Consider the following 9,213-nt stretch of genomic DNA (forward strand, 5'->3'; position numbering starts at 1 on the left):
TTAATAATTCATAATTAGTAAGAGTGTGTGTGATGTGTGAGTGTGGGCATGTGTATACCATAGCATGTGTATGGCTTTCAGAGGTCAATTCTGGGGAGTAGGCTCTCTTTCACCACAGGTTCCAGAGCCTGAACTCAGGTCCTTAGGCTTGTGTGGCAAGTGCTATCTTCTTGGGCATCTCACTGGCCTGGCTCTTCTAGCCTTTACTGGTGCTGGGATTACAGGCATGTTCCACCACAGCTGGGTGTAAGTCACCTCCTAATGGCCCTGTCTTTTAGCTTCAAACCTAGCCTTACACATCAGTGCCTTAAGCCTAAACTGCGTCCTGTTTCTTGGTGCCAGCCAGTGGCCTCTCCAACCCTCAGAGCTCCCGTCGAGTCACCTTTCCCTTGCTTTCCCACACCCTTTAGTCATTTTTCTTAGCTTTAGCTTGAACTCCAGCTTCCAGAATTTACATGGTCTTGGTAGTCTGTCCTACTGCTCAGAACTTTACAGAGCTGCTCGGTGCAGCGAGGTGTCTGGCTTCTAGTCGAGTGACCTGGGCACAGTCTTGCCTGACTCTACAACTCTGTTTAAAGAGGATTTTTTGCATAGTCAGCCAGGTGGTGGTGACACATGCCCTTTAATCCCAGCACTCTGGAGGCAGAAGTAGGCTGAGTTTGAGGCAACCTGCTCTATAGAGTTCCAGGACAGCCAGGATTACACAGAGAGACCTTGTCTTGAAAAACCAAAATAAAACCAACCAACCAAACGAGAAGCTTTCATTAAAAAGTACCTGACAGCTTTTCTTAGTGTCAAAGTTTTCAAATTCATCACAACTCCAGGTCTTGGTACTTTGAAGGTTCTCAGAATAGTGGTTTTGTTCTCAACACCGTTATAATCACTCATAGAGTGACTCACATCGACAGATATAGAAACAACAGAAACAGCTGAGATTGTGAGATCCAGAGAAGGTGAAACAATTTTCTTAAAGTCACATGGTAAGGCTGAGGACATGGACATTGGTGGAGCACCTATGAGACAAAGCCCTAGGCTTGATTCCTGGCACTTTGAATGAATGAATGAATGAATGAATGAATGAAGTTCAAAAGTAAGTAAAAGTAACCAGGTGTAGTGGTTCGTGTCTTAATCCAGCAGCACTGGGGAAGCAGAGACAGGTAGATCTCTGTGAGTTCAAGGCCAACTTGATCTACGCAGTGAGTTCCAGGACAACTAGAGCTACATAGTGAGAGCCTGTTTCAAAAGCAAAAACAAAATTTTATATATTTATACAAATGTGTGTATATATAAACTGTACCCACAACTCTCAGCAGTGTTGAGACATTTAGTATTTCCTTACTCTCTCCTTAGAGCACTCTCTTTCTTAGGGCATATTTTCATGGGGTTTCCTCCTAAGTCCCTCCCTTTTCAGAGACACAGCCAAGTAAAACCTCTCTGTCTCCCAAGAAAAGCTAGGCTTGGTTATAAATCTGGCTTTGGCTTTGACTCTGAAAATTTTTGTCTTCTGAGGCAAAATGGCTAATGAGAAGAGTATTGACTTTGGACAGAAATAGGTCCTGCTGGTCTTTCCTACAGTAGTCATGTGACTATGCCCAACCCAACCTCCATGAGATGTTATTTCTTTGTCAAATGATAATGTTAGTACTTGCATTACAGCATAACCTATAGCCCTGGAGATGACATCTAGCAGGAATTTCATAGATTATTGCCATTGTCAACATCACTTACCTCAGCTAGCACAGGAGCCAGTCAAGGGACCCGATGAGACTTCGTGTGCTCTCAGCCTGCTCTTCCTTTTCAGCCTCTGCAGAAGTAATATTGGGTGTGACCTCCCATGGTGCTCTTGGGAGATGTGCCACACACTTGCAGGACTTCAGGGGCTAGTATCTGTCATATGAGGTTCCCTGGGTGACTCTCCTGTTTTGTTCATTGAATGGCAGTGTCCACTAGCATAGATGGGACTCTGTGTTACTCAGAGCAATGGCAGGAAGATGATATCAGATGCCAGTGAGTGGGGTAGTCTGTTCTGGGGTTGGTCATCATTAAAAGGCGTTGGTCCCAGAAGGTTACCTGGATCTGGTTAAGAAAGATAAAAGAATGAAGACATCTAGGTTTTAAAAAGGTGACAGGACTTAAGATACATCTCTATGGTGTGTATCGTGTTTATCACATTCAAGGACCTAGGTTAAAACCCACAAGAAACAACAGAGGGGCACCAGTGGTACCAAGGTGCCCTGCGGGTCGATATTTCTGGAGATAGAACACTGATCTCAGCCGAGTTTTCGTTCTTTTTTTCTCTCCCTTCCTTCATAACCGTTCCACCCCATCTCTTCCTTGGGGATCTAATGTCAACAGTGGATGAACACCCCCCCCCCCCACGAGAGATTTCCAATTCAGATGTTGCCACTTCTCCGTTCATAGTGTTCCCTGTAATAGTCAAAGTCGGTGTTACCTCAGTAGGCTGCTGCTGAAAGGAACTAGAGAGAACCTCCTTCTTCTGCAGTACATTGAGGGCTTTGGAACACTGGGGAAGTGTCTCTTGAAGTTCCCCCGGGAAATCAAGGGCAATGCTCTCTGGATCCTCTAAGTAGCAAGGTCACACCCTCCCCCACCCCTGCCAAGACCTCATTTCTGAGATCTCACCCTTCTGTGCCTAGGAATCTCAAAGAATAAACCGTGAAAGGGTTTTTTTTTTTGTTTTTTTTTTTTTTTTTGCTGAGCCCAACCACAGGCTTAGGTGCTAGTATGCCTAAGACCTGGAATTTCTCTTTGGCTCTCAGCGTGAGTCATGATTGTTTCCCTTGCGTCACCTTCTGCATGTGACTTTTCATCTTCCATTCTGGCTTTGCTCCGGGAGACTGTGCGCTCACTGCCCATGCCAGAGACCTGCCGAAAGGTCACCCAAGAATGCCCGTGCTGGGAGCAAGGATCTTACTCAGCAGTGTGGGTCCTGAACGGTTTGTGTTCCTTAATGCTCCAGCTTGGAGGGTAAAAGCAAGAGTAAGAAGTTCTAAAGGGGCCCCAAATTCAGATTTTTAGAATGGTAATATAACCAGGAGATTTTCCCCCCTCTGAATTGCTATAACCAGTACATGAACTTCTGCCATCCTCTGCCAAACCCAAAATGGAATTTACGATGAGCAGTTCTTAAATAGAGTGATCTGGAGCTATTCATTCCTGCCTTGGGAGATCCAGCCCAACCTTTTTTCAGACAGTTCCTTTAAATTTGGCTTGAGACACCTCAGTGTCCTCCTGCGTGTGCATAAATGGATGCTGCTTAGCTTGGGTCAGATTGGTTTATCACGTGTCTTGACATATCAACTTGCATCAGATGGGTCTATCATATGTCTTGACGTATCAGCACTTCCCTGATACAGCTCAAGCCTGGGCACAGTGAGCTGAAGATTCTTCTGCTGCAAATTCAAGTCCTCAGTGAGTTCTTGTTATTATTTCAATGTCATATTTTTTCAGGCTGTTCCTGAAAGTCTTGATGCTTCTCACACACACACACACACATACCTCCCCTGCCCCATATACATACAGGCCAACACACATACCATGCATACACACACCCCATATACAAACACATACACACATATACATATACACATACACTAACACACTGTGACACACACCATGTATATACACACCCCAATCACAAACATACACACACACTAACATACACATAAATACAGAAATCACACCCATGCACACACACCACACACACTCATATATATACACACACACACATACCATACTCATATATACACATAAACACATACATATGCACACACACACTCACACATGAGCAAGTCTTGGTATGTAGCCATGACTGGCTTGGTACTGCTATATAACTCACACTGGCATCTGACTTGTGGCAATCTTATTACCTCAGTCTTTTTAATACTAGAATTACTGGCCCATATCACCATACCTACCTGGAACTTTTTTTGTTTCTAAGCAATTTAAATAGCATTTATTGCATTTTACCATTCAGACAGTATGGGAAATCCAATGATATTCTCTCATTCTCTCTCTCTCTCTCTCTTTCTCTCCTTCTCTCTTTCTCTCTCTCTCTCTCTTTCTCTCTCTCTCTCTCTCTCTCTCTCTCTCTCACACACACACACACACACACACACACGAATTGTATTTGGGCATGTATGTGTGTCTGTAGGAGTGCATGCTGGTGCCTACAGAGGCCAGAGGAGAGCATAAGATTACCTGGATTGTAGCTACCAGGGACTGTGAGCTGCCAGCTAAGGGTGCTGGCAACTGCACTTGGGTTCTCTGGAAAAGCAGCAAGGGTGCTTAACTGCTGGGCTGTCTCTGCGGCCTTCGATGAGAGTAATAATTTAATATCATTAATTATTTATGGCATCAGGCTCCTACATGGTTCTTCAAGCCAATGATGTTTACCCCTCTTCCTCCCAAAAAGATGTACAAAAATACTTTCAAGTTTGTTTTTTTAAATATAAGTGTCCTTTAACATGTTATTTTAGCCGTGCGGTGGTGGCGCACGCCTTTAATCCCAGCACTTGGGAGGCAGAGGCAGGCAGATTTCTGAGTTCGAGGCCAGCCTGGTCTACAGAGTGAGTTCCAGGACATCCAGGGCTATACAGAGAAACCCTGTCTCAAAAAAACAGAAAAAAAAAACCATGTTATTTTAATTTTTCTTTATACATATAATTTATTTAGAAAATTTCTCATGCGATGTATTTTGATCATAGATTCCCCCCTCTTAATTCTTTTCAGATTCTCCCCACCATCCTATTCACCCAACTTTGTTATTTTCTTCCAATTGAAAAAAAACCAAACAGCAATAATAAAAAATCAAGAACACCCCCCCAAAACAATAAGACAAAAAATAAAGTAAAAGCCTACACAAAGCAAAACAAGACAAAAAGCCTACAAAAATATTTATTTGCTTCTTTTAAATAACATTTATTTATTGATTTAAGTGTGTGTGTGTGTGTGTGTGTAGACACACCTACTACATGTCTGTGGAGGTCTGTGGAGGTCTGTGGAGGTCTGTGGAGGTCAGAGGACAACCTTCAGGAGTCTATTCTCTCCTTCCAGTATGTGAGCCCTGGGTATAGACTCAAGTCATCAGGTTAGGCTGCAATTAGCTTTAGAAATGATATTTTCTAAATTCACCAGTTGTTTCCAACTGTCCCTCCTTTAGGAACGAGCAATGTGAAGCAAAGGAGAGGAGGCAGGAGAAGCCTGTCTTGGCAGAGTCTCTCTTGGCAGCTCTCCTTCACATCTTCCCAGGGTCTTCATTCACATTTCCAGCAGTCCTCTAGAACATGCAGAGAAGAGAAGCCAGGCCTTCAAAGAGCATGTGTTGCGCCATCTTTATTTACCAAGGCACTGCTCTCTTTTGGAACACCTCATGCTTTGCTTACCCCTCAGTGCTGTGCAGTGCAAAGTGTGCTCCATGACCTCTGGACAGCTTCAGGGCTGAGATGAGACCTAACCAGAAGCTGCCTCTTCTGTGGCTCATCCAGTGCCTCTGCAAGGCATACACAGGGAAGGATGCATGCTAAGTGTGGTCCGCTTGCTAGCTTAGGCTAGCTTCAAAGCAGTTGTGCTAGTGTTTAAATTTCCACACTCAGTCACTGCTGCAGACGAGTAGAAAGACCTGTGGCAGGGAAAATGTGATTTTATGCACCAAACGTGTGGTTCTGTTCAGCACATAGCAGACAGTAGACAGTGGGATTAGGTTGAATGCGCTGTTAAATTCTGCCTTCTCCTTTCTGTGCCTTTTATTATAGGCACTTGTATATTAAAACTATTTAAAATGTAGATTTGGGTCATTGAAGTGGCTCCTCAGGCAAAGTGTTTGCTGCCAAGATGAATGACCTGCTTGATTCCCAGGTTCTACATGGTAGAAGGAAAGAACCCAGTTCTGCAGGTTGCCTTCTGACTTCTGGGGTGGAGGGCAGTGTCATGTGCTTACTCATACCAATACTCCCCACAAATAATAAATATAAACTATTTTTAAAGTATAGACTAATTTGATGTGCTTGTGAAATGTACTCCAAGGTATGTCCCTTTTATTGTCTACTTGATACAAGCTAAAGTCATCAGGAAAGAAGAAAAACCTGAAGTGAGAAAATTCTTCCATCAGCTTGGTCCATAGGCAAATCTGTGGGGCATTTTCCCTTTTCCTTTCTTTTTTTCCTTTTATCTATCTATCTATCTATCTATCTATTTATTTATTTATCTATTTATTTATTTGGCATATTGATGTGGGAGGACCCAGCCCTCTGCATGCACTGATACTCCTGGGCAGGTAGCCCTGGGCTGTATAAGGCAGGCCAGGGCTGGAGAGATGGCTCAGCAGTTAAGAGCACTGACTGCTCTTCCAGAGGTCCTGAGTTCAATTCCCAGCAACTACATGGTGGCTCACAACCATTTGTAACAGGATCTGATTCCCTCTCTTGGTGTGTCTGAAGACCACTATAGTATACTCATATAAATAAAAAAATAAATAAATCTTTAAAAAAAAAAAGAAGAAGGCAGGCTGAACAAGCCATGAGAAGCAAGCCAGTAAGCAGTGTTTCTCTGTGGTCTCTGCTTCAGTTCCAGGTTCCACCCCTAAGTTCCTGTCCTGGCTTCCTGTCACGATGGACTGTAAGCTCTGAGATGAAAGAAACCCTTTTCTTCTTGAGTTGATTTTGGTCACGGTCCTTATCACCTCAATAGAAACCCTACTAACACACTCTCTAACAAGATTTTAAATTTAAGCCAAGAGTGGTAATACATGCCTTTAATCCCAGCACTCTAGAAGCAGAGAGAGGTGGATCGGTGTGTTTGAGGCCAATCTGGTCTACAAAGTGAGTTCCAAGACAGCCAGGGCTATACAGAGAAACCCTGTCTCAAAGGAAAACAAATAAAAAACAAAAAACTTTTTTTTTAATTAAAAGATTTTTAAAATTTATTTCACATGCATGTCTGTGTGTAGGTGTGTGTGTGGCACGGCACACATGCATGTCTGTGTGTAGGTGTGTGTGTAGCATGGTACACATGTAGATGATTCGGAGGAACTGGCTCTTTCCTTCCACCACTCGGCTTCCAAGCACTGAACTCAGTTTGTCAGGCTCTGTGCTTTGCTGAGTCACTCCTATGGCCCAGGAGTTTTCACAACAAATATTTTCTGGGTATATATGTAGTATTGTGATTGGGGCTTTGAGGAATAGAAATAAGTGAATAAATAGACCATCACTTGCTTTTTAGAAGTTTACAATCAACAAACGCTACCAGATTGTAGGCTCAAAATATGGCTAACTGGGCAGGCAGGCTCCTCCTATCCACAAGGAGCCTCTGTCATCCCATGATAAATAGACAGATAAGTAGATCATCACACATGTTTCAATTTGAAGCATTTGGAGCTTTAAATATATAATTTAAAAATTTGAAGAGCATATTTGAGGTTTTGTAAAAATTTGAACACCTAGTTAACTAGCCCTCAGGACCTGTTGGGGGAGTGGAATCAGGAGTAGCAGCTATATAAGATGTAACCAGGAGACAGGGCGGAAGCAGGAGGGAGCAAAAGCGGGTTGATCATTTTCAGATGACATTAAATTATCTTTTGACACCAGCTGTATCTTTTTTATAACAGAAAATGGAAACAACTCTGTCCTTGACCTTCAGAAAGAAATTGACTTACCTAGCTTAACTATTCAAACAAACAACTGTGTACTCTCTTCAATTCCTGTGATGGTTTTGATTTACTGTAAATGATGGAATTTAATGAACTAAATTATGCTATTTAAATGCATTTTGTGAATGGTGCTATAGTTTGTTTCAAAGCATTATGTCTATGCTAAATTGTGCTGTAAACGATATGGTACGGAACATATGTGCTGTACTCATAATTTAACTGTTGTTCTGCAGTGCTTCCTGCTAGGACGCACTGAGGAAGGAGCCTTTATTTACCTGGTGAAATGAAGGTGATATCTCAGCAAATCACTAGGTCTTGCTGACCTTGGCAGAATTACAGTGCTAATATTTTCACATGGATGAACTCTTCTCGAAGAATTTCTCTAATGTATATGGCAGAAATAGGCTTTCCATTATAACTGGGTATATATGGTAGATCTTCTCTTCTCATTTTTCCCCTTCAACAAACATTTACTGCAGTCATTGCAAGGATAATTCCACCTCCGCTGAGGTTCACGTCTGCTCCTGGCTTCTCAGTGTAATAGAACATGGAGGCTTGTCCTGCAGGGATGCTGGCGGCCTTTCCAAAAGGGCCCAAGTTAAACAGTACCCTACTTCACTTCTTTCTAAACCATTCAAGAAATAAAAAATAGAATACTCAGGTTAAAATACTGCTTTATTGTCGACACAGTCTACATTGACTTCATTTAGGAGAAAATGGGCTTCCTAATAGAATCCAGCATTACATCCCAGCTTCCTTATGTGGGAGATTATTATTATTATTATTATTATTATTATTATTATTATTATTATTATTGTACAGAACAGAATTTATTCAGGGCATGAGGAGGGGAGTTGAGAGGGTAGTAGAGACAGAGAAAGAGAGAGAGAGAGAGAGAGAGAGAGAGAGAGAGAGAGAGAGAGAGAGAAAAACAGAAAGAGAGACAGAGAGAGAAGAGGCCAGCCATGAACACATGGGGGAGGGGGAATAGGGAGAGAGAGGGTTAGGGACAAGAGGACAGAGTAGGAGCAAGAAGGCAAGAGAGGGGGAGATTTATTTTTATGATTATTGTTATTATTTTTCTTTTTGGTTTTTGGAGATTGGGTCTCTCTTTACAGTACTGGCTATCCTGGGATTTGCTGTATGTAAATCAAGCCGCATGTAAGATTTACAGTGTGGAAGATTTTGTGTTTTCTGTGGGTTGGCTTTTCATGGGCCAGGTAGAACACATCCAGTTTTTCTTTACAAAATTAGCAGTTAGGTTCTAGCAGTTAGGTTCGAATGGATAAGAGATGGTTGTGTTTTCCCCATAGGAAGGAAGCATTAAATACAAATAAATTGCATTATCCAATAACAAGTATAACTAAAACTATTTTATTTTAATTTATTGTTTTACTGTGTACAATATGTTTGTGTGTGGCACACATATGTGGATGGGAAGAACAGATGACAATTTATGGGAATAGGTTCTTTGAGCCTTCTACCCTGTGGGTCCAGAGATGAAAGTCAGGTCCCAAGGCTGAGAGACAAGTGCCGTCACCCACTGA

Source organism: Arvicanthis niloticus, chromosome 5 (genome assembly GCF_011762505.2).
Source record: "Arvicanthis niloticus isolate mArvNil1 chromosome 5, mArvNil1.pat.X, whole genome shotgun sequence".
Taxonomy (NCBI): Eukaryota; Metazoa; Chordata; class Mammalia; order Rodentia; family Muridae; genus Arvicanthis; species Arvicanthis niloticus.